We start from the raw sequence: 24,117 nt of genomic DNA, 5'->3' as shown, positions 1-24,117 counted from the left end.
CAGTAAAACCAGCAGGCTAGTTGTAATTCTGGTTGGGTTGCTAGGTAACGGGTCAGTGCCTGCTAATTTGTGACGTTACATTCAGAAGATTTTTGAAATGCCTCACTTTCCAGACACCAAAGAACATTAACTTGTTGCCAAAAAAGTTAATGTTTTTTGGCAACAAGAAACATTAAGTGTTTGGACTGTTTTTAGAAGCAGGATAGACTGAAACGGAAGGACAAAAATGTGCAAAATATGAATTCTACATAACGGGTTCCCTTTTTATGCATTAATTCAGTAGAAACTGACTCAAAACTGCTGCAGATGCTGAAATCCACAGTCCTCCTTAAACATCTTTGTTTAAGGCGGTGCTAGTTCCAACGAGATGTTTTGAACAGCTGAAGGGTTGCCACAGGATGTTAAATATTTCTCCACTCTTGGGGAAATATCTACAAATTTGTGGATTTTCTATGGCTAATTTATTTACCTTCCACAGAAAAGAGGTGATAAGGGGCTGATGGTCGGGTAGCCCTGAATATTGGGGTTTGGTCTTGTGCTAGCTGGGCTTGCAGACAGGGCTGTTGGCCTGGAAAAACTAATTCCATTATGTGGCTGGAAAAAACAATGGCTCCAGTAATTAATTGAGTTGTATGTTGTTTAATTCACTGTCTCACTGTCACTTTTGTGGACACAGCTTATGATTTTATTAACTGTTCAAAGATATTACAGAGTTTAAATCTGTTCATTGTTTGCAGTACAATATCTGCTAAGCCACACCATCGAATGTCCAATTTGCTCGGGATGGAAAGCTAAAATTACAGCCAGACAAGAGTTGAGACTTTAGGTTGTCTTGCTGAACCTTAGTGCCAGTTTGTGCAGATGGTATGCTGCCATATACACAGAGCAGTTCCCAGGGAAAATACCAAATGTTTTCCAAAAACATCTGAGATATAATGTGATATTACACAGACCCACACTCTTATTTTTTCCTTAAGCTCACATTCTCTGTCACTGCATATGGTACAAGTTTAAGTTAAGAATTTTGTGGGAAGGATACACATAGGAAGATATCACTTGATTTCCACAACCAATGACAGATGGTATGTTATGATGCAATTATTAAATATTAACATCATATTGCACATAGTGAATAAGGATTCATTTACATTACAGTCAAGCATTTTTTAAGATCTGTGCTGAATCTGTGTGGAATCTGTGCTTAAAGAAGTAATTACTTTAATCAGCCAGTGCCTTTGATCCAACTCCATTTAGCTCCAAGTCCATCTTGTCCATGCTGCTTATGAGAGAGAGGGCTTCAGATTACTGTAAAATTGACTAATCACACTGAGTCACAAAGTCTACTTTTGCCACAATCTCATTGACCATTTTAATTTTACTGGATGACAACATATTAAAAATAAATATAATTTCAGTCAGTGTAAACACAACTATTCTACTGCTCTCTTAGGTAAATAGGTTTTTGATCATCTTATGGTCACCGGTATCTGCATTTTTATCTGCAATATGAGAGAGTTGAAGAGAGGGAGTTCTTTTTGGTAAACATTCAGTGAAACATGACTTTTTTATACTAATTCCACCTGAAACAGCACTTTGTGTACATATCCAGGTGAGCGAAATTACAAGGAATTGTTCACATCAATCAATATTGGTTTTTCTGGTATCTGTAATCTGATCACTGCAAGTCTTTAAAGCCTGAAATGCTTTTATTTTAAAGATTTTGGTAGACTCTAGTGGCTTTTCTGAAACTAATAATTTAGAGTTTCAGAAAACTCTTCCTGAAGAAGTGATCATCACATCCCTCCTCTATTAACCCTATTAACCCTTTAACAATGTTTTTACCAGTGCTGCACTGAGAATTTGCTCGCATAAAGAGCTCAGCAGATATGCAGTTCCACCAGGTATTTGCTAATTGCTTCCAGCTAGTCTGAAGGAGTGTGAAAACTGCAGCTTAGAGGAGGAGCTGCGTCACGAAGGCGGGGCTAGGTCCAACCAGGCGTTTTGCACAGCTGAATGGTTGCCACCGAAGATTAGAAGATTTCTCAGACATTCATGGAGAAATCAAGGCAACACTCCAGGTATGTTTTTGATGAGGGAATAACATTATAACAAAATATAAGTCTAAAAATGCAGATGTTACACAATACTGTCCCTTTAATACTTACAAATTTCCTTCACTATATTAGTAACCATATGTTGTACCTTGGACCCAGACAAGCTGCCACATTGGAACATCATGAATTTTGAGCATGCTGAAAACAGTCAGGTAGTTTAAATTTTTTATGTTGAGGTGTGAAAGGTGGTGGAGGTATAGACACATTATGTTGCAGTACTGCTGCAACATAATGTGATCCTATAAACTTCAGACTCAAACTGTGTGCTTTGTAACATCCTTTTTGTGTTTTTCTAAAGTATGTGTGTAGAGGATCAAACTATTTTAGCTGGAATGCTTTGGGAAGCAATTAAGCTCAAAGGCCAGCTTTCCTTTTCATTGATCCAGAGCCCCTTGTGCAAGCAGGCTGCATTGAGTTGTATAGATCTGGGTTTTGTTATTTATAGTTAATTTGCGTCAAAGTCTTCTCCTGCCTGGAGAAAAAATATATATGCAGGGATACAGGAACTTGATCAGCCATTGTCTATGTGATGGAATCCAGACTAATTAGAACAAATTTTTGTTCAAATTATAATTTACACTTTCAGTGATTGCATCTGTCTTGTTTAGTTACTGAACACTATATTTTCAAGCTTATATTCAAAATTAAAGCAAATAAATTGAGCCTAATCGAAACATGTTAAATATTCTACTATTGAACCGTTACAGCATATAAAATAGGATGGATTTAAAATGAATTTATGGTTAGAAATGTCATATTTTTAAAACCTTTGATCATTCTGCCCTGCTGCTTGGTAATAACCTCTGCCATTGTTGTTACGGTCACTGACCTCTAGGGGCTCTCTTTATGAGAGAGCTTCTTCTTTGTGTTTCAGTTCCACCTGGCCGCCACAGGTGTAATGTGTTGGAGCTCGTCAGCCACCCCATAAAGAGCTCCAAACCTGAGATGTCAGATCCCTTTTTCCCTGGGCCTTGATCTGGTGTGATCATGTCGGTGAACTGACTTTGTTTGAGACTTTGGATAATTTTGCTGTGAGCATTTGTGTGAAGCTTCAAGTGGTTATAATTTTGTTTTTCTTCACCGTGGAAGCTGGTAGGGGTTCTCTGCCATTTTGTTTAACTGTTTTTCTCCTGTTTCTTGGTTAGCCAGGGAGTTCAGGTTTTGTACTTTATTTTCAGTTTCTCTTCTAGAAAGTGTTTTTATTTTATAATTAAAAGGGGGATGTTTTGTTTGTTGTTTTGGCCTTGGAGACCCTGAAGCTTAAAGCTTCCCTGTGCATGTTTATTGTGACTTAGTTTTTATGTTGAACTATCAATTAAACTATCTTTTTTTCGACTGAATCCAACTGCTCCAGATATTTTATTTTGTGTTACATCCAGTGCCAGTATTTACCCTTGGTGGTCTTGGGGGGGGGGTTGTAACAATTGTGTTTGACTTAGATGACAGAAAGTTGAACTTCAACAAAAACATGCCTACTCAGCACTCACTAAAGCTAAAAAGGGAAAAAAGAGATTTCTCAAGGGCAATAAATGGGACTATCTCACTGCTCTAGTAGAATAAGGGCCTCATATTGTTAGTGCTGCTGCCACTTGCTGGGACACTCTTGTAAAAGAGATTTTTAATCTCAAGGTGTTTCTTTTTTCATATATTTTGGTTAGATAATGGTTGATGTTAATAATCTTCACTTTCTGCCTAATGTGGTTTGGATTGGGTTCATATAAATGCAGAGCAACTCCAGGATGATTTCACCCTTGCACTCTCCATTTACTGCAGCTTGTGTGGACACCAAACAATGATTTGATGTGTTATGTGCTGTACAGAAGAGCTTCAAGTAAATAAATTGTGCAATTGTGTAATATGATGCATATTTGGCCACGATAGAATTTATTTGCAACTTATCTTTATGCCATGAACATGTCAGGATCAAACAGGAGTAAAGGATATCCAAGAAGGAAGTGTTGGTGAGTATTTATTAACGCCTTTTTGATGTAAATGCTTTCCTCTGAGGGTGATTTTGGGGATTTAGAGTCAGCTTTTTCCTTGGTACATCATTAAAAAGTGGGGAGAGTTACTGCTGAGGCTCTCAACCTCTTTTAGAGTTTTGCACTTCTAAAAGGAAGAATGATAAACAGGACTGCAATTAAGGATGCAATTTGCTTGCATCCCTCGGCCTAGGTTCTTAGAACCAATCCCTGGTGCCTCACATTTATAAATCTATGTACAAATATTCATCAAAATATTCTCAGTCTGCCACTCTTGTTTGCATTCTGCAGCAGCATGCTCTGGGACCTTGGTTGACCAAGAACACTCCATGCACTACAAGAGAAACATAATTAAATCTCCAAAATACATGAATTATTCAAAACTGAAAATAAGCCTCAACAGATTGTCATTGTCACTACATGTGTGTATATGTGGCTCTGTGTGTATGCCTATGTGGACCTCCTCATGGTCATATTCATATGTACCTAATGGAGCCTGATTCATAAGGTGGGAGTGGAAACTGCTGTGAACATACATATAGTGTTATTTTAATCCACAGAAACCAAAAATCTTAGCATGATTATCCATCCATTCTCTAACACCCTTGTCCCTAGTGGGGTCGGGAGGTGCTGGTGTCTATCTCTAGCTAACGTTCTGGGCGAGAGGCAGGGTCACCCTGGACAGGTCGCCAGTCTGTCGCAGGGCAACACAGAGACAGACAGGACAAACAACCATGCACACACACACTCACACCTAGGGAGAATTTAGAGAAACCAATTTACTAGTCATGTTTTTGGACTGTGGGAGGAAGCCGGAGTACCCAGAGAGAACCCACGCATGAACAGGGAGAACATGCAAACTCCATGCAGAAAGACCCCGGGCTGGGAATCGAACCCAGGACCTTCTTGCTGCAAGACAACACCTGCCAACTGCACCACTGTGCAGTTGGCATAATCACTGTTATGATTATGTTTAAAAATGATCATCAATTACATTGGAAATTTTACATGTATGTCTCTAGAAACAAAACTGCTAAATCTATATGCATATGCCATTATTAGGAAACATTTTTAGTGAACATAATCTCCTGCACCAACATAAGTCTCGGTCTAATTTTAAGTGTCAGAAGGTGTTTAGGTAGAACTCAGTAAACTAGACTCAACAAAAAGCAAAACGTATATTAAATATATGTATAGCACTCAGAAAGAACATGCAGAAATACACCAGGCTGGGATTTAAACACAGGACCTCCTTACTGTTTTTCAAAACGAAAATGACAGTTACATAAACCCAAAAAACAGAAACTGAAAATGTATCTCACAGACTGTCACAGCTAATAATACAAATGGAAGTTGACCTTTTAAATGACTGTACTAATATTTTCTGTATCATAAATTGGTTTACAAGTGTTTATTATTCTGCTGCAGCAGTTACACAGCTAATGCTTTTATTTTGAAAGGTGATTTTCGCCAGGTGTTGTAAATCTATTGTGGCAAACTATACAGCTGCGGCGGGAAGCCAGTGTTCATAGAGAAGGTGTGCTCGACGGTTAAAAAGGGAAAATTACTTACTTAAGGTGCAAACGGTTCCTTAGCACCTTGTTGATGAAGGAACAAGGTTGTTATTTGCGTTTTGTTGCGTAAATGTATATTTATGTATAGTTCACGGAGCATACAAATTGCTATTAAATGTAGCAGCTACCGTTTTGGCCTGTAGAGGGTGCTCATGTTCTCTGTTAAGTTAGTTATGCTTAGTCAGCAATACAAAGGTTCAAAAGTTTCAATGTTATTTGCTATGTAAAGCCAGAGATAGTTGGAATATGATGTATTTTATTTTATTTCACGGTACAGGCAATGTCAGCAGAGGTTTGATAAGTATACATGATAAATGCATGGTAATAGCACTCAAAGTAGTGATTGTCTAGGATAAAAGGTTGTAATAATTTAAGAAAAAAAATTAATTCATGGTAAATTAGTAAGTCATTAGCAAATCGATTGTTGCAAACGGTGACACATACCGGTGTGTTCACATGCAAGATTGTTCAATAAAAAGATTGTGAACCATCAGTTTGAGAGACCATCTTTTAAACTAGGACACTATAGACCTCACTATAGTCCAAGAGGCAGTGATTTTCACCCTGACAAGGAGAGCCTCAAAATGTAATCCCTAAAGAAGTTAGCTGTTCAAAGTGTGCTGTATCCAAACATATTTCTTGGAAAGTTAAGTGGAAGGACATTAAAAGTAAAGGAAGATGAAAGAACAAAATCAACAAGGATAACTGTAGCCTTGTGATGATTGTGAAGCAAAGCCAATTCAAGAGCTTTGTGCAGATACATCCAGGTCATAGTCAGGAACTGTAACATTCTTTGTGTTAATCTGAACCACAAATATTGTTAGATGTGTCTTAGCTGGGCTAATTAACAAAAGGATTTCTGGTGTTGGTCCACTGTGTTTTATGAAGTTCAAAGTTAGGGCTGCTGCATACCAGAAATTTTAGAGCACTTCATTCATAAACCCAATGTTGATCTCCTCAAGATGGTACAGCTCAGCAAACCCAGAACTCAGTAATACATCCAGAAGGGTTAGATTCTAGTATGCAATTATTTGGATTTTTTTTTTCTGTTTTCTTTTTTTCTGACAGATAAAAGCTGTTTTTTTCCCCTGACACCAAGAAAAAAGGAGAATTAATCAAAGTGCAGTGTTGTGACAACTAGTACTGCTTGATCTACTGATATGTCACTGAAAATGTAAAAATGAAGAATTGTTAAAGATTTTAATACCAGAGATGTTAAGAGAAGATGGCTGTGGGACAATTATACCATTAAAAGAGACACAAAAATCAATCTGCTGCAGCCTCCTTGTCCTTGTAACGCGCTCACCAGACATCACTAAAGCATTTATGTTGGAAAACCTTTAATCAGACAGGCTTTTCAGAGCGTATGTGCTCTTTCTGAGAAAAGTCTAAAATAGAAAGAAAGGAAGAGGATAAGCTATTTATCTTTGGCTCATTACGGCTCCACTTTGCCTGTCTTCATCTGGCAGAAAATTTCTTCTCTTCACCGAATCAGAGGGCCATTCATTTTTAATGGAAGACCTTCAAAAGCAGGAAAAAAGCACTTCTGTATTCCTCTCTCCTGTGTTCTCAGAGCCAGGCCAGGAAGAAATGGAAAATATGAATAGATTAGCTACAGGAAGTTTTATGCTGTACTGTAATAAGAGACACGTTTCTGTGGCGCTGAAAGGACCCTGTGATAGAACAGAACAGGCAGAAACAAAATACCAACCATCAAAGGAATACGTGATGTACCACTGATAAAATGACGGAACTCTGTTCAGTTTGACTACTGAAACTGAAAACTTGAAAGGTATTTGGATGAAAACAGGTGTGGTTTTAATTCTTACCTTAGAAAGGAATGTTTTCTGACTCAAGCTGGAAAGTACACGTCTTGCTTTACATTCTGATGTGTTGTTGCGCAACACCCCCCCCCCTCCTTTCTGTCTCTACTCTCTCACTCTCGTACTTCCTCTTCTGAGAGGGGAGATGTGCTACCAGCTCTCCGTCTAACGGGTTAATTGAGTTTCCTAAATCTGCTGGAATTTACCCTGTCCAGAACTGAAGTAAACTCTGTTTAAGCTGGTTTCGAGAAACGATTCGCCTGGTTATCTGACGGCCTACATCCAGGTGTCCCACCCTTCTTCCCCCTGTGAATTAGCCAGACTGAGCAGCCTACAGCCAACTAGTTTCACAGAGCACACCTGTTAACGGTCGCTCGTTCTCTATTTTACAACTTGCATTTGTTATTGAACCAGGTAGGTTTTAGTGACTCGGGCGAGTCCCACGGATGATGTTTTACATATGGGCTACCAGCAACCTAAAAACATTTTCCACCTCTTCCTCTCCAGAATCAAACATCACAGCTATTTTACAACCATCAAAGAACTTTAAGGTGACTCATTAACTGAATGTCCACAACATCTTTAGATTTTCTTTATGCTAAATATTTTATTAGTAAGGCATTTTTGCAAGGGTCAGTACAGCTTAATTCAGTAGCAGAAATAATCAAATAAGTAAAATCAATCATCTAGTCTATCTTTCCCTACTGCTGACACTGAGAACTAAAAAAGGGAACCTTTGAGAGAAACGGACGGAGTTTGGTGTTTCGAACCCCAGACCTGGCTTGATGATGAAGAAGGTGCTGCAGCAGGAGGAAGAAGTTGATCGATGAAGGCAGGGATCTCTGTAGGTCTGATGAGCTTCTTCTCCGCATGGATGGTGAGGTCACACAGGACTTGGTGCTGGCAGGAAAAAAGGCACCAGTTCTTCTTCTTTGTCTTTGTCTTTGTCTTCATCTTTGTCTTTGGAGTCTGAACCCAGCCGATGAGAGAAGTGCGATTCGAAGCCACAGATTGTAGGCCAGACGGGTTGGTCTCCATGAGCGGGACAGTCTTCGGCTCTGTGGCCCCGGCTCTTCTTCAGCTGCAGAGTTCTTTGTCCATCTCGATCTTGGCTCAAAGCTGCCCGGAGGATCCAACGAAAGGTTCCTCTTTTGCACCCACCTTATATAGGGTTTATCTGTCTGCTTAGACAGATGATCTCATATCCGTCACTGTCTTAAGAGACATCATGTCATGATGTCTGTGCTAATGTCTCAGGGCTGCTCAACCTCCTGTTTCCATATAAGGTGCTGATCATCTCTGCTCTCCTGTTAGTTCCCCTTTTTCCCTTCCTGTCACCTTTCACCTACCATCTACCTCCAACATATCAGTGATGTTTAATTGCAGTTTTACAACCTATTACACCATTTCAAGTTCAATGTCAAAATCACATTTATATCACATTTATTTTCTTTAGCTTCTCTGATTTATCATTCATTTATGATTTTATAACCATAATTTATTAGTTACTCTTATTATGATCTTAATGTGAGTTATTACAGATGTTTTTCTGAAAAGAAACCAAGAATAATACATGATTCTAATTATTTACTACTAAAGTTACAGTTACTTGTTTTTCTTGTAAGTGTTCCCACAAATATAAGTGTAAATATTATTACAAGTAAACCAATATTCATATAAGTATTTTACTTTGAATCTTATCCAATTACTAATAATGTTTAGATTTCATTCTTTAAAACTTTCATGCTTTAAACTAAGGAATAGTCTCAGCTATTTTTATAAATCTGCAGGCTGGAAACTTCCTCTTTTTCCAGGAAACCTGCTTTTCCTGTTTAATGACTCTCTCTGACTGACTATGATTTCTTATGATTAGATAGAAAAAAGTAGAATTAAAGCAAAGTTTGCATGAGACAAACAACACACACAACTAGATTTATTTTATTGACACTTAAGTCTACTGTTGGGCCTTGATATCACTTGAGTGATTCATTTTAAAGATAACTTTATTTATTATTACTGTTAAACTAAAATCTCCAGCATGGGGAAGTGGGATGAGCTCGGATTTTCTTGACAGATGTTTTGGTTCAAAGGTATTTGGAAACGGTTTCTGCTAACTCTCCTGACTTTGCTTAAACCAGATACTGTCAAAGCTTTGCAGTGATAACACAGAAAGACTTGCAGTCATTATTCACTTGATTCCTAATTAAGTAGCTCATGGGCCACTTAATTAGACACATCTCTCATTAAAATAAATGGTGAATCAGCCAATCAGTTGCCAACAGCTTAATGTATTCATGCTTCTAGAACCCAAACATAAAAATAAGCGTCTTTGTACATAGTTGTTGGTGCAAGAGATGCAAGCATGAGAATTTCAGAAACTGATGAGGTGATGGGACTTAAAACACATTAAATATCCAGTGAGATCCAGTTACATGGACAAAAAAATGAAATAGCTTTTTGATTTCAGAAGTCAAATGAAAATGAGCATACTTTGAGATGATGGGAAGGCAACAGTGGCTTTAAAACTATTTGTTACAACTAGGCAAACTGAAAGCATGCAAACATTATTCTTGACTTTTTAAAAGTCCACAGCTTTGCTTGAATCCTTCATAAACCACTTTATAGCTGCAGGTTTTGGGATAGAAGTAATTTAACTGTCTGCAATTTAAATTACATTGACAAAACACAGTTCAATGTGCTGAAAAGTGCTACCAGCACCTCTTTTAACTGTGGGCCTCCTGGTGTTTTGGTAATACTCAATGTTATACCAAAATTGCCTTGTAAAATTTTCATCTAAAACTTAAAGCTTGTTTTCATCAGAAGTTTTTGGGAGATTTTAACTCATTCTTGTTGCTTTGTTTGAAAGAAAAAACTTCTGTTTTGCAACTTCACTCCTTAGTCTACACAGAAAGTACCGGCACTTGCTGAAGCATGGAGACCGTAGTTGTTTTCCTCCAAACCTCCAGGTTTCCGTCACCTTGCTTTCTGATTGGCTGCAAGTCAGAACAGGCTGTGATATGGGACCAAGACAATCCAAAATGTTAAATGTCCAAGATTTTAGATAGCCATTTGGGCATCCTTTATTGATTTTTATTGTCAGTATAAAAATTTTGCCATGTGAACTAGGCATTACTTGTAGATGCACATGCTTCCTGTGGACTTGCAGCTGTAAACAATCCAGCCTGTTAATACTTTTGCAAGGTACTGTATATTTGTTATTGACGTTTGGCAGCTTTGCAACTATGCTTCATTACCTTGTCCTCAGACAATTCGTACATTCTCAAGTTTTTGTGTCCAAAAAGAAGTAAACAGTCCAGAATACTGAAATGCATTCTTTTAAGAATGGCTCTCCTTGCCTCAACCCATTGGCAAACTTCATTTTTCACATTGACACCAGCTCATGCCACAGATAGGCTTGTCTGACACAGAGGTAATTGTCTGGCTTCTCATCCAAAGGGAGCAACCATAAAACTCTGCCTAGAGCTCAGAAGTGACAGGCAAGGTGCTGTTAACCCTGACACGCATTCCTGCACTACAGTTTCAACCAACAGACCAAATGCAGGCGTTACGGTTTAAAATGCTAATTTCATTTCTGAAAAGCCAGTGAATATAGTTAATGTAAATCAGTGTGGGTAACTGTGGATTGGTGGGAAGAGTAGTTGTCCCACAAACAATTTCACCTTTATGTTCCATGTTGATGTGCCACTCGGCAAGGCACTTAGCCTCAAGTTGACTATAGATCTGTGTTGGTTCATGAGTGTTTAGGGATTTGTGAGTGCTTTGAGCGTTCAAAACACACTAGAAAAGTTCTACATAAATTCAGTTCACTTTCCATATTAAAAGCAAAACCACAATCGTGGTGTTAATAGAACATCTTTGAATATTTCTGTATTACTTTATCCTTCAAGGTTGTGGAGAAATAGAGATGTTCAGTGCAGCTTTTACTTTAAAAAGGTTATGAAACCTAATCTCTGCTAGAAGATAGAAACACCTGATACAATTCAGTCTCAAAAGACTCCAGAAATGAAAACCTACAAAAATAGTACAATACTCTAACTCAGGTTTATGCTCAATTTCTTTAAGATTAAGTTCTTTAAAGATTTGCTATTATTTTTCAAGGATTTTTACAAATATGCAGACCTATTAATTACTTGTTGAAGTGATACCCAATTGTTGTTTATATGCAGTCATGGATAAATAACCCAAGACGAGAAAGATCAAGCAATGAATATGTGCTCATTTTCCTCTGCATCAAACCGCTAGTTTCCACCGCTCTCTACTTCAGTGATCAAAAAACATTGTATGTTCTGCAATTTGGAAATGTTAGCTGAAATGAGACCCTGCTGTGCAAAAAGATCCGCCTTCAAAACAGTGAAACAAAACTTCAGTCAACATTTGCTTCTCCTAAAATCTAAACCACTTGCAACCTAAACGGCAGCTTATTATGAAAAATCTCTTCGCTTCAGGTTAATTTGCTACCATTAGTGCTGATTGGAGCTGGATCTGATAAATAAAATCCTCCAAACACTGCAAACCAATAAACATCTACAAGTGCTCAAGGCTCACCACTCTTCACTCAGCTTCTTACTAAAGTCTCCCAATCGTCTCTCAAAGCATATTCCTTGTATATAACTAGTGGTGGCTGGTGGTGATATTTGAAGAATGGGCTAATATATGTACTGTATGTATGTATATATACAGTATATATATATATATATATGTATTTTTTTTTAATTCTTTTTTTCTTTTCTTTTTCCAATTCCAAGGAGAGACCCATCCAATTTGAAAAATAAGGAGAAAACCTGCGACAGACAACCAGGAAAAAAAAACAGCCATGGAAACATACCAAAGACCAATTGCATAGAGTCTCTGCAGTTGTCCAAATGAATTCCTCTGCATTAATTCCCCAACACTGAACACAATCACACTGATAAAATGAAACAAGATACAATATGTTTTTAAACGAGACCGACCTTATTTAAAGAGAAACTCACTCCAACGACTTTTCTGGGATGCAAAAACTCTAAATAATCCACCTTGTTTATGCTAATGTTGCTCGCCATCGCTCCTTCTCAGTCTACGCCAAACCACGCCCACGAGGACAGTCCATCCTGATTGGATGAATCCTGTGGCCACGGGCTGGCCCTGGGCTGACCAAAATTAGCCCCAATGAGCCACAAACCGAGGGGGCGTGGCTAGGCGCTTGTCAATCACTCTGAACCGGGACAGACAGTAACACTGAATGGGGCTGGCAGGAGAAAAGCTGAAATAATCTGTTGAAATGTCTGTTTCATTGCATTCTGCTCCTTGGAAACTATCTCAAATCTTCTGTAACCAATAAGATGAAGAGAAGGGAATTATTACAAAACTGTTTATTTTAGGGGTGCACCGATTGCAGTTTTCTGGCCGATCGTCAATTACCGATCTTTTATAAAGCCTAACTTACTGATTCCAATTTTGGCCAATGCCATGCTTTTTGTCTGAAATGTTCCTCAATATATCAAGAAATTTGCTAAATTGGCTACAATGGGGTGACTATTGTTAACTGTAAATGTGCAGACATGACTTGGTTGGCCAGTTTGTCAGTCAAACCTTTCTCACAGGAGAAAAGAAAAGCACAGTGGTTGATTTTTAGACCTTTGCCAAGGTTAATAACATCGATGGATGAGATCAGTTTTACATGTAAAATTGGCCGATCACCTATCTCCAAAAATTAAGGAAATCAGCACCGATACGTTGGCTGGCCGATAAATAGATGCAGCCCTAATTTATTTAAACATTTCTGTCTCAGGTTTTTTTTGTTGTTGTTTTTTAACTTTGAATTAGATTGCTGTGTAGCAATCAGTGATATTACACAGAAGTGGAGCTACTAAATGGCTTTAAGAAGGTTGAGTCCGTTAAGAAAAATATATTTAATGTAGGGGTTTGTAAGTTATACGGCTTTTCAGCTAATGAAAAGACTAATGACCTCTAAGTCGTGTTGGATGCGAACAGTATTTCATCTGTTTGTCAAGGATGAAGTCTAATTGCCTAGTTTTCCAACTGGACAAAAATCATCTGATTGGATTTCGTCTCCCTTCTTCATTGCTCAAAATTTCAGTAATTTTCATCATTTAAGGTTTTTCTAGTCAAGGCTGTGACTTCTTTGATGGGGTGAATGGTTTCTAATTGGTCTGATAAGTTGATGCATCCACCCACTGAGCAATAGCTCTGATTTAGATGTAGATGTGTGGATGAAGGTAAGCTGCTTACACTAAATGGAGTCTGTGGGATATTTTAGGTTTTAAGATACATGATAGAAAAGTCCTGGCATTACCGTAAAAACAACTATTAGCTTAATAAAACCCCCATTAATAATCATTTAAATGTCACTGAGTGTTACAAAGACAAAATAATGCGGCTTATGAGACACAGCGAGCACCATATTTAGTTCACACTGGTGTTTCTTTTTATCTTTTCCATGGCAGTATTAAAACAAAATATATTATTGATGGCGTTGTTCATCAATTGGACTCTATAGAGACCATCAGCCTGAGTCAGAGTGAACAGTTTGGAAAACAGGCTGTCATTTATTAGATGCATGATTTGAAAGATCTGTCATGCGGCTCCAGCTTTATGACCTCGTTTCTTTCATCAGAGTGGCCCTGGATGCATAAATGTGGGCCAGTTGCGATCGCAGAACGGAGCGCATCTTCGAAGAACTAGACCCGCATGAGCAGACAGCACACAAATTATTCTGACATGGATGCTGAGGCGCATTCACACGTCGGTGTCACACAGAGTTCACCACCCAGCAGCGCTATGCAGGTGGACTCAGGAACCTCCACAGATCGCCCGAGGGCTTATTGGCACCTGCTAATTTGAATTTGACCATGTGCATGTTTGCATGAGCTGCTTTAAATTGTTGTGCTCACAAGCACAGTAACCACATTTTAATTTTTATTTGAGAGAACTTTAGTGGATATGGCATGCAGAGTTGTGTTTGGTTATATGTCATAGACACGTTTTTATGCAGTTGACTCACATTTTAAACTCTAGTGTACTATCAAACTGAAACTTTTATCAAAGTTTGACATGTTTATCTGCATTTTACTAAACTTATGCAGTTTGACAACAGGATCGATGACCTATAGATTCCTTACATGTCTTAGTCAATGTGTAAGGCTGAAAAGATTTATATATGGATAAAGCTAATGTATATTCATGTTGCACAGACACTGCTTCTCATTGTAATAATTCACTTTGTATGATCAGGAAGTGCAGCTTAAAGTGCATATGGAAAGTATTCACAGTGCTTGATTTTTATTTTTTCCACATTTTGTTACATTTCATCCATATCCCAAATTGAATTTAATCAACATCTTCCCTTAAAATTCTATACATAAATACCTCATTATAAAATTGTGGAGAAATGTGTTTTTGAGATTTTTGTAAATTTATTAAAGAAATAAAAAACAAAGAAATCACATTTGTGTAAGTATTCACAGAATCTTATTAATACTTTGTTGATCGAACTTTGGCAACTTTTTCAGCCTCAAGTCTAATTCAATGGTTCATTCATCTATGCAGCTCTTTTCCAGCTCCATCAAGTTGAATGAAGACATATGAAAGCCACTTTCAGATCTTTTCAATCAGATTCAAGTGTGGACTCTTGCTTGGCCACTCCAGGTCATTCCCAGATTGGTTCTGAAGCCTTTGAGATCTCTGTCATGTGCTTTGGATCGTCGGCCCAGTCTGAGGTCAAGATTCTTTGGAACTGATTTTTATCCACAATGTCTCTGTATATGGCAGCATTCATCTGGCCACTCTGCCATCCAGACCTGATTGCTCCAGATCTGGTTGTCCTTCTGGAAAGTTCCCCTCTCTTAAAAACTAAGTTTCAAATCTCTGTCTGGATATTTTTGCTTATTTTATTTGTACGCAGTTCTTTAAATGTCCTGTAAGTAAGTATATTTGCCCATTTATCCATAACAACCAGAACTTTTAATATCTAGCAAGCTATTGTCGCAATTTATCGTCTATTAAAGGCGTGCCCCTCAGATTAATTTCACTACCTGCTACAACGGGGGTGAAATTACCGTAACAGTCCGATATTGGCTGGAAAGCGCAACGTCTCCCCTTTCAGAAACTGGATTTTTTAGATGGCGCAAAATGTGGAATTATGGTACTGCAAAGTTGGCTGGTTGTCGCCGACACGTTCTGTCTGAAAGGGTTAAACACCTGGCCAGCTCTAGAAAGAGTCCTGTGGGTTTCTTACTTCTTCCATTGACCAGTGATGGAGGCCGCTGAGCTCACCGGGAATTTTAAAGCAGCAGAATTGTTTCTGTATCCTTTGCCAGATTTGTGCCTCAAGACATTCCTGTCTCAGAGGTCTACAGACAATTTCTTTGATTTCATGCTTGGTGCTTGACCTCTGACCTGCATTGTCAACTGTGGGACCTAATATATACAGGTGTGTGCCTTTCCAAGTCAAGTCTAATTAGCTGAATTTATCACAGCTGTAGGAACATCTCAATGCTGAGCTTCAAAGTTTTATGCGGGGTGTGAATACTTACATAAATGTCATTCTTTGGGTTTCTTCATTTAAAAAAATCTACATTGTCTTAATTTATGTTTACATTTTTAAAATTACTATATCATGATTAATATTTATTATATTAGGGGCTGGAAATATACCAGCAATGTGCACATTGTTATGCCCTGCGACAGACTGGCGACCTGTCCAGGGTGACCCCGCCTCTCGCCCGGAACGTAGCTGGAGATAGGCACCAGCAACCCTCCCGACCCCATTAGGGACAAGGGTGAACAGACAATGGATGGATGGATGGGTGCACATTGTTAGGCTAATGCAGACATATTGCATTTCTTTGGCATGTGATTTGAAATGAGATCACCTTCAAACAAAAGAACTGCCAGAACCTCTGTGTCACATTAACACCATCTATCATACATAATATTTTTTGTGAGATTTTCTTCGTCTGCATAATTTCTCTTTGATAGCATGTCTTTGTACTTCAGTGTCAGTGTTTAAACAACACCAAGTTTGATTTACATCTCTGTTCTGTTTTTTTTTTTATCACCATATCCTCTTTGATGTCTTATGTTTCACTTTGAGCTTCTTATCTTGTGTTTGCATTTAAAGCATTTTTACAACAGCAGGTGTTATAACAAAAGTGACACATTAAAATAAAGATTTGCATGTGAAAATCAATTTATCAACCACAATTTGTTTCAACTCTCAATGTATGAGGCTTCAAGTGGCAATAATTATTTTCTGAGATCGTGTGTGTGTCTTTTAAGTGCTTTGTTTAATAATCAGTTGATAAGCACAGGGACGGTTACTTATTTATTTTTTTTCAACATTATTTTCTCTCCAGCTTCATCTCTGGTATCAGAATGAGTCAATCAACAATTTAACAAAGCATTTTTTAATATTTTAAACGTTGCAAGAGGATTGAAGAGGATGTTAGTCTGACAATTTGCAAGGGGAAACAATTTCAATGAAGGTGACAATATGACTAATGAAGCTCTTTGGATCTTGTTTTACTAATAAATCGCATGGTTGATTTAGTTTGTTCTGCAGCATTTATTATAAAAAAACAGTGGTTGGTTAATAAAAAATAAAAAAATGGGTTGCTGTAGGAATAATCAATATAATCATTTGCAATATGACTTGAAACCAGTTTGCTTGGAAATATAATCTGCATAACAGGTAATCGGTTTTTCAGGAAAGACAATCTGACTGCACAAATTACTACTCTTGTCATCACTGATGTGAGTAGATTTGCTGAAATGATCTGTTCTAATTCAGTTATTATTACTAGAGACTTTATGTTCTGTTTGTTTGGATGCTCTTTGAAATTTTCCATGAATGCCAAATGACTTGATAACAGTGACTGAGCCCCGTCAGGCCCTGCATGTGCTCAGTTGTAGTTACTACATAACAGATGTGAAATATACACTGGGTCATGTTGTTGGGTTACTGCTTTATTTAAATAGTTATATATGGTCTATGTAATAAAACAGAACTATGCCTAATGTTGAATCACAAAAACAAAAGGAGACTATTATCAAAGAGAGATGGGAGGAGAAACGTCTTTTACCATCCGTTCAGACTTGAAAACAAAGCATAACAAACAAACAAACAAATCTCATCTGTGTGTTTTAAGATGAGATTTGCAAAACACAGCAAATACTTGTTTTATTTTTATTTATAGATTTCCTTAAAAAGGGGGGCATTATGGATTTTCCTGGCATATAATGACATTTTATAGCACAATCAAGTGACCGTTACCTTCAGTTTTTAGAAAAAAATACTGTATACATCAAACATGGCATTTGACTTCTTGAAGTCCTGCACTTTATATTTTATATTCATATTTTATACTGTATTTTATTTTATTCTGGAGTAACCTCACAACATTGGAACCTCAAAGCACTGTCCTGAGCCGTATGCAACGAAATTTCGTTCTGTATACACTCTGTGCATGCAAAATGACAATAAAGTCAATCTAAGTCTAAGTCTGAATCTGGGCCGCCGTCTCTTTAAGAAGCTCCTATTCTTTCCGACAGGCTGTCTTCAGCACATCACAGCTGGGGTGACATTATTTTAATTTCCAAAATAGACACCTGGGCCAGCCCTGATACAGACGGACAAATAATTTCTGGCGTTGCACAATATATTATCAATATTGATATTGGCCGATGTTAGTCATTTTAAAGATATCTCTATGAGTCCAGTAAGTAAAACTGGGCCGATATGAACAGCTGTTGTTTATTTCTACAAAGGGGTACCCTGAATGGTTTCCATAGGAGAATGAAGGATTCCTCAAGCATGCATGAATCAAAGTAACCCTGCAGGCATGTTTAGGATATAAATCTTAAAAAAGTTTATTTTGACATTATAAACCTTTCCTTTATTACACTATCGTCACGCATTTGATCAATATGAGGGACACCCTCTAAACCTGGACCCTCTACTGTGGTTGAATTTGCAGAAGAGTGGCATAAAATTCCTCCACAGCAATGCAAGATGTTGAGAAAGTTGTTGCAAGTATTGGATAGTTGCCATCAAGTGCTGCACAACTAGTTAAATTTTTGTAGGAAACCTAACTCGTTGTGCACCTTCATTTTATATTTTGATGAACGAAGAGAGGAAGAACAGTTATCCTACATGTTTTACTACATTTAGGTAAAATACATGAAACCAGGCATGTTTGTTCTTTGTTCTTACAGCAAAACTGATACTGTAAACAGTTTCAGCTCTTTAATGCGGCTGTTGGATTAAGGAAGTGAGGCTGAAGCAACAACTGGCTGTAAAACTAAGAAGTGGAACAGAAACTCAGCAATAACAATCGTGACGACTCATCTTTTAATTTAGGTGTTTGATTTTCTAGTAAGAAGCAGAATGGTGATTTCACATAGTGTGTGTTGTCTATCGACCTGTTTGCTAATGTTCACTTGGTTGAGCACATTATGTTCCACTTCATAATGTTGTTGTTGTTAAGAAACTGAAAGGCTGAAGAGGTAGTTAAATAAAAATAAAACCTTCATGAATAAAACACGAATCCAAACACGACATTAGAAGCAAACAAGAAAAAACATTTGACATAAAAACGGTATAAATAAATGACCATAATAAATAACCAGGGGCAGATCTGTTGGGTTTTTTTTAAACTGGAACTTTATATTTCAGGAACTGAAAGCAAATCCAAATTAGGAAAATAGGCACAAAAGCAAAACATAAAAGACAGACGTCCAAAACATAAACTTAGCAAGACCAAGTACAGAATGCATTAATCTTCCGAACAAATTTTGTCCTTTCCCCGCTGTGAACAAGCAGAGTTCAACCTGAACAGACCGCCGGTCTGCTACAGTGTCAACACAAAACCACTGAACATTAAAGGAAAGCCTCTACAGCTGCTGGAAGTACAAAATAATATGAAAAAAGAACAAAAATAAGAACAACTCAAACCAGTAAGAATGATTTACGGTTATTTCTAGAAACAAATTACATAGTTATCAAAGCACTGAGTGACTGGAAATTCTTGAATGTCTATCAAATGGCACATCTTTCACTGATACTGTGAAAGATACAGAAATCCTGTTGCTTTGATACCACCCATAAGCTACTGATTAGAGAGGGGACAGTCACTTCTTCTATATTGACTTTGTTACCCATAATAGTCACTCTAATTTTACGTGTTTCTAAGGATAATTGTCCTAACACTCTATGCATTTACAGAGAACAGAACAGCACTTTGGGGGAAAAGAGGCCTCTGCTTTTTACAGCTCTAATCTACTTTGGAACCTAATAACCTGTAAGAGAAAATGGTTCCTCTGAAAACTAAAGATGATATTTTCTACTCTGGAAGAAGTACGGTACATTCACCATCCTTCAAAGAAAGCTGAAGGGTTGACAGGCATTTCTAACAGACTCACCAGCCACTTTATTACATATACTTTGCTATGACTCGGTTTTCTCTGTAGCGACACCTCAGGTTAGGTAGCGTGACTGCAGCGAGAGTGATTCATAAAGTACCTGAAAACAATATATTTGCCAAGAGCAATCATTTTATTTCATTGTGTACATATAGCTACTGGGGCCACAATCAGTGGAGTAGTGCTGTAATCATTCCTTGAATGATTCTAATACCTCGATTATTAAAATTTCTCAAGGAAAATTACCTACCTTGAAGCTTTGTTAAATTATGTTTTATTATTTAATGCAATGTGTTCCAGTCGGCAATTATTTATGTTGCACAACACTCTCATTTCCAACTGTTATTTGTTGACAAATGCTAAGTGTTAGCAACATAACGCCCAGTTTTCAAGTTCAGTCCAGAGAATACGGGGGTATTTTATTAATTGATGATAATGTTCAGGTTTTTATTGTTTTCAGGGGGACCAATAAGCAACCTTAAATTGACTGGTGCGATGCTTGGAGTACGGCAGCCTTTCTCCTCCCAGAGCTGCTGCCTGGTGGTGTTGAAGAGTGAACGGCGGTGAAGTGCGCGGGGGTTGTATCTATACAGGTGAGTGGATAGACTTGAATACGTCTGTACTGTAGTTGATGCTAAACGTAAGTGTAGCTTTACGGACTTACCAGAAAATACATTTACCACTGTCCCGGTTGCAACAAATAGCTGGTAGATGTGTTTCTGTTTGTGACGAAGGAACCAAATCAGTCGTTCACAGTCGTTCACAAAACAGTCATTCAAATCAGTCGTTCACATAAAAGCTGGGCAAGGTGAGAGTTCATCTATTAAGTTGACTGAAGATAAATCGATAAACTGAAGACTGGAGTTTAGACATTTTTTCAGAAGTGTCTGTGAACCTGCCTCTTCATTATTAAATTTAGTATAATTTCAGATTTTTGTATAATTTTTGTCCAGGTGAACCTAGAAAGTGAGCTATTATTGTTACAGGCTAATTTTCTAAACTACAGAAAAGTTATTGTTAGGGATGCACAAATATGAAAAATTGCGCCGATGTTGGTATCCGATAGTAAACCTGCTGTTGTGGTAGAATTTACCGATATATTTTTTTTGTCGATTATTTTATTCCATTAATCATCAGAATAATCGACAGAATACTCAATTACCAAAATAATTGTTTACAATGTCTGCTTAATGCGTGATAACACAATGTGGATTCTCTTTCCAGCTTATTGAATGTTCGCTAAACTGAATGAACATTAAATGCAATTGAAAATCTCATTATTACCATCATAATTTTGACATCTGGGCAAAACCCTATTTAATGTGATTTGATCTTTGTGACATGGTGCATTATCCTACATATGTTTGTGTTAGTGACTGGTTATTTGTACCTCTGTTGGCTTTCTGTCATCTCAAACCAGTTTGTCCAGTTTTCTTTAACGTCTGACAACAGCAGAGGTTTTTAACTGCTGCTCACTGGATATTTTCTCCCTGTAAAGAGAGGATTGTGTGTGAGGATCCCAGCAGATCAGCAGTTTCTGAACTTCTAAAAGCAGTCTGTCACGCACAAAAAGTGTACATAATAAAGTTGGCAGCGAATGTCCTTTCATTTTATTTCTTCTTCCTACAATAATTTGATTTACGGTACAATGAACTGCACAATGTAACACGTGCAGTTTGCACATACAGAGGACTGGCTGTGATTCCCTGAGGCTCAACAGCCATCAGTGTGTTTGAAATGTGCTGTACAGCATAAAAAAGGCTGAGAAGAGAAACAAAGCACAAAAACTAAATCATACAGCTGAGAAAAAGGCAAAACAATTTTGCTGTGCCTGCAGATAAAAATAACTTCAAAGATCTGTCAACCAAAAAAAAAAAAAATCTTGCCTCATTCATTCCTTTATTTTTAGGGGTGAGGGCAAACCTGAAAACTCATGTTTGGTGATTCCTCCACAGTCATGAAATCAGAAGTGATCAAAGTTGGTGTGAACAGCTTCTGGCTTTGCTTTGTGAGCAATCTGACTTCAGATAGTGAGAAAGCAACGCGCACCTGAGGCAATTTCCAACTGAACTTGGCCACGTTTTCCCTGGTACTCCAAACCTAACAGGAGCCGGTTTAATTCTGATTTTTCAATTTAGTGAAGAGGAATATAAATGAAAACTACATTTATTTCAGAAAGTCACCTTACAAAATGCACAAAGTTATACAGAATGTTTAAATGTCAATTTTGGCTTTTATGATTTACATAAATTCACTTTCAAAATATTTTTGGCTCATCTACTTGTCTCCAATCTTCTTCACAATACTATAGAGATTCTCTGGTTGGTTTAGGTCAGAACTTTCTTTCTTTGTTTTTAAAATTCTTTTATTTTTTTCTCCTTGATGTAATTAAAGACACAATCAGCACTCTTTAATCACAATACAGTCAGCTTGAAATCAGTCCAAAAAAAGAAAATTAGAAGAGGAAAAGCTCAACAAATGTTTCATGTTGTCTCCATCTTTTGTTTTTCTTCTTTTTAACATGTAGATCATCTTCTAGAGAAACATAATCATAGAGAGAGTCTAACCTAACCAGGGGGTTGTAAAAATGTTCATACTTTAGGTACTTTACTCACTTAAGATAAAATTTAATATGCATTTTCTGGTATAATTCTCCCACTACTCTCAGTGTTTAATAAAAATGTCTATCTGTAGCAGTCAGTTCATGTTGCACCATCCATTTTTTCATTGTTTTCTTCCCCGATGAAAGCAGAACATTGCACACATATCCGGATAATAGTGATTGTTTGTAGCAGGCCTCTCCATGTGCTTGCACACTATAACAGGACCATAAAACTTTTGCTTGAAAATAATTTTCCAACAATATTTTGTAAAGTCATATTGTAACTTTGTAGGCTAAATTTTTATGTTCCTTTACAGGTAAGCGATATATATATATATATATATATATATATATATATATATGAATGTAAGTTACTTAAATATTACATTCCAGTTGATTGAGATTCACCTTTATCAGAAATACTCCAAACTGCTGCTCTGTTTGCTTGCTTTTGCAGTATTGTGTGTATTAGGCTCTTAAATTATTGGCCAAAGAATGGATTAAATCCCCAGAAAGATGAGTGATAAACGTACTTGTAGTCCATTTGCAAAAGTAGATTCTTTGCATAATCAGAAATTTATTGAATCCTCTGTGAGCCATCAGTACTGCTTTTTGCGAAGCCTTAAAAGCAAATAAATATGCACACACAGCAGATTTACATTAAAAAATCCTCTTTACATACCATTAAATATTCAGAAGCTCTGCATAAAACAGTTGCAGACTATGTAAACAATATACGCCAACACACTAGCGCCCACGCATGTATCTACAGTCATCTATACTTTCATTTCCATTCCAAGCATTGCATTAAATCGGCAGGTTTTTATTCATGTAATAACACCTTTCATCCTCTTACGTGTTTGGTTTATCTTGATCTACACTCTTACCTATCTGCAAAAGATAACATCACCTTTGCATGCAATGTATGATCTTTGTATTATACATGTCTAACCTGAAATTGTATTAAAGTAGAACTCAGAGATCCATAATGCACTAGATCACCTTTCTTTTTAAGAAATCCTATACATCTCACGTGTTTCAAGTGAACTTATTCTTTTGGTTAACTTATTCTTTTCTGTTGTTTGTTATTGATCTGTTAGTTTTGTAAACAGTAGCAGTGAAACAGGCCTAAGAAGATCTCATTTTGTTAACTTGAAAAACTAGGTGTATTTGCTGCATAACTGGGAACTAAACAGAGCAAAAGCAGAATCACTTGCTGAATGAATCCTCTCAGGTTTGCCTTTCACATAAATTTTTTGGGAAATGAGAATACCTTTACGATGAAGCAGTGCTCTTTAAACATATTTTTGCCCTACTGTCTAGATTGATCTACTTTTCAGAATACTAATCGATCAGGAATGAGACATTTGCTGTAGTCTTGTCAGATTTGCTCACATTTAGCAAACATCACACTCCCTTCAACTCCTCTTTAGCTTAAAATTAGCTTTTGTTCAGGGTTGTATGAAACAGACTTCTGCAGATGGAAGTTCTCAATGAAAATTAAGAAAATATCTCGGCTTTGTCACGTCTATAAAGGCAATACATTGGTCTAACGGTGGCTACAGGTTCAGTGATCAAATG

The 24,117-nt window shown here is 37.3% G+C and overlaps 1 long non-coding RNA gene across 2 annotated transcripts; it reads left to right on the top strand.

The window, feature by feature from the left end:
* Positions 1-1,931: 1,931 nt before the first annotated feature.
* Positions 1,932-21,536, top strand: LOC114137595 (uncharacterized). Of its 2 annotated transcripts, XR_003594036.1 has the most exons (4): positions 1,932-2,078; positions 2,187-2,266; positions 20,395-20,527; positions 21,355-21,536. It is a non-coding gene; the product is annotated as an uncharacterized LOC114137595 (long non-coding RNA). The 2 variants fall into 2 exon arrangements; XR_003594037.1 differs by lacking the exons at positions 20,395-20,527; positions 21,355-21,536 and adding an exon at positions 12,260-12,312.
* Positions 21,537-24,117: the final 2,581 nt, after the last annotated feature.

The sequence above is a fragment of the Xiphophorus couchianus genome, chromosome 22, assembly GCF_001444195.1.
Source record: "Xiphophorus couchianus chromosome 22, X_couchianus-1.0, whole genome shotgun sequence".
Lineage (NCBI taxonomy): Eukaryota > Metazoa > Chordata > Actinopteri > Cyprinodontiformes > Poeciliidae > Xiphophorus > Xiphophorus couchianus.
Note: the sequence above shows the minus strand (reverse complement) of the source record. Positions and strands in the feature narration are given on the sequence as shown.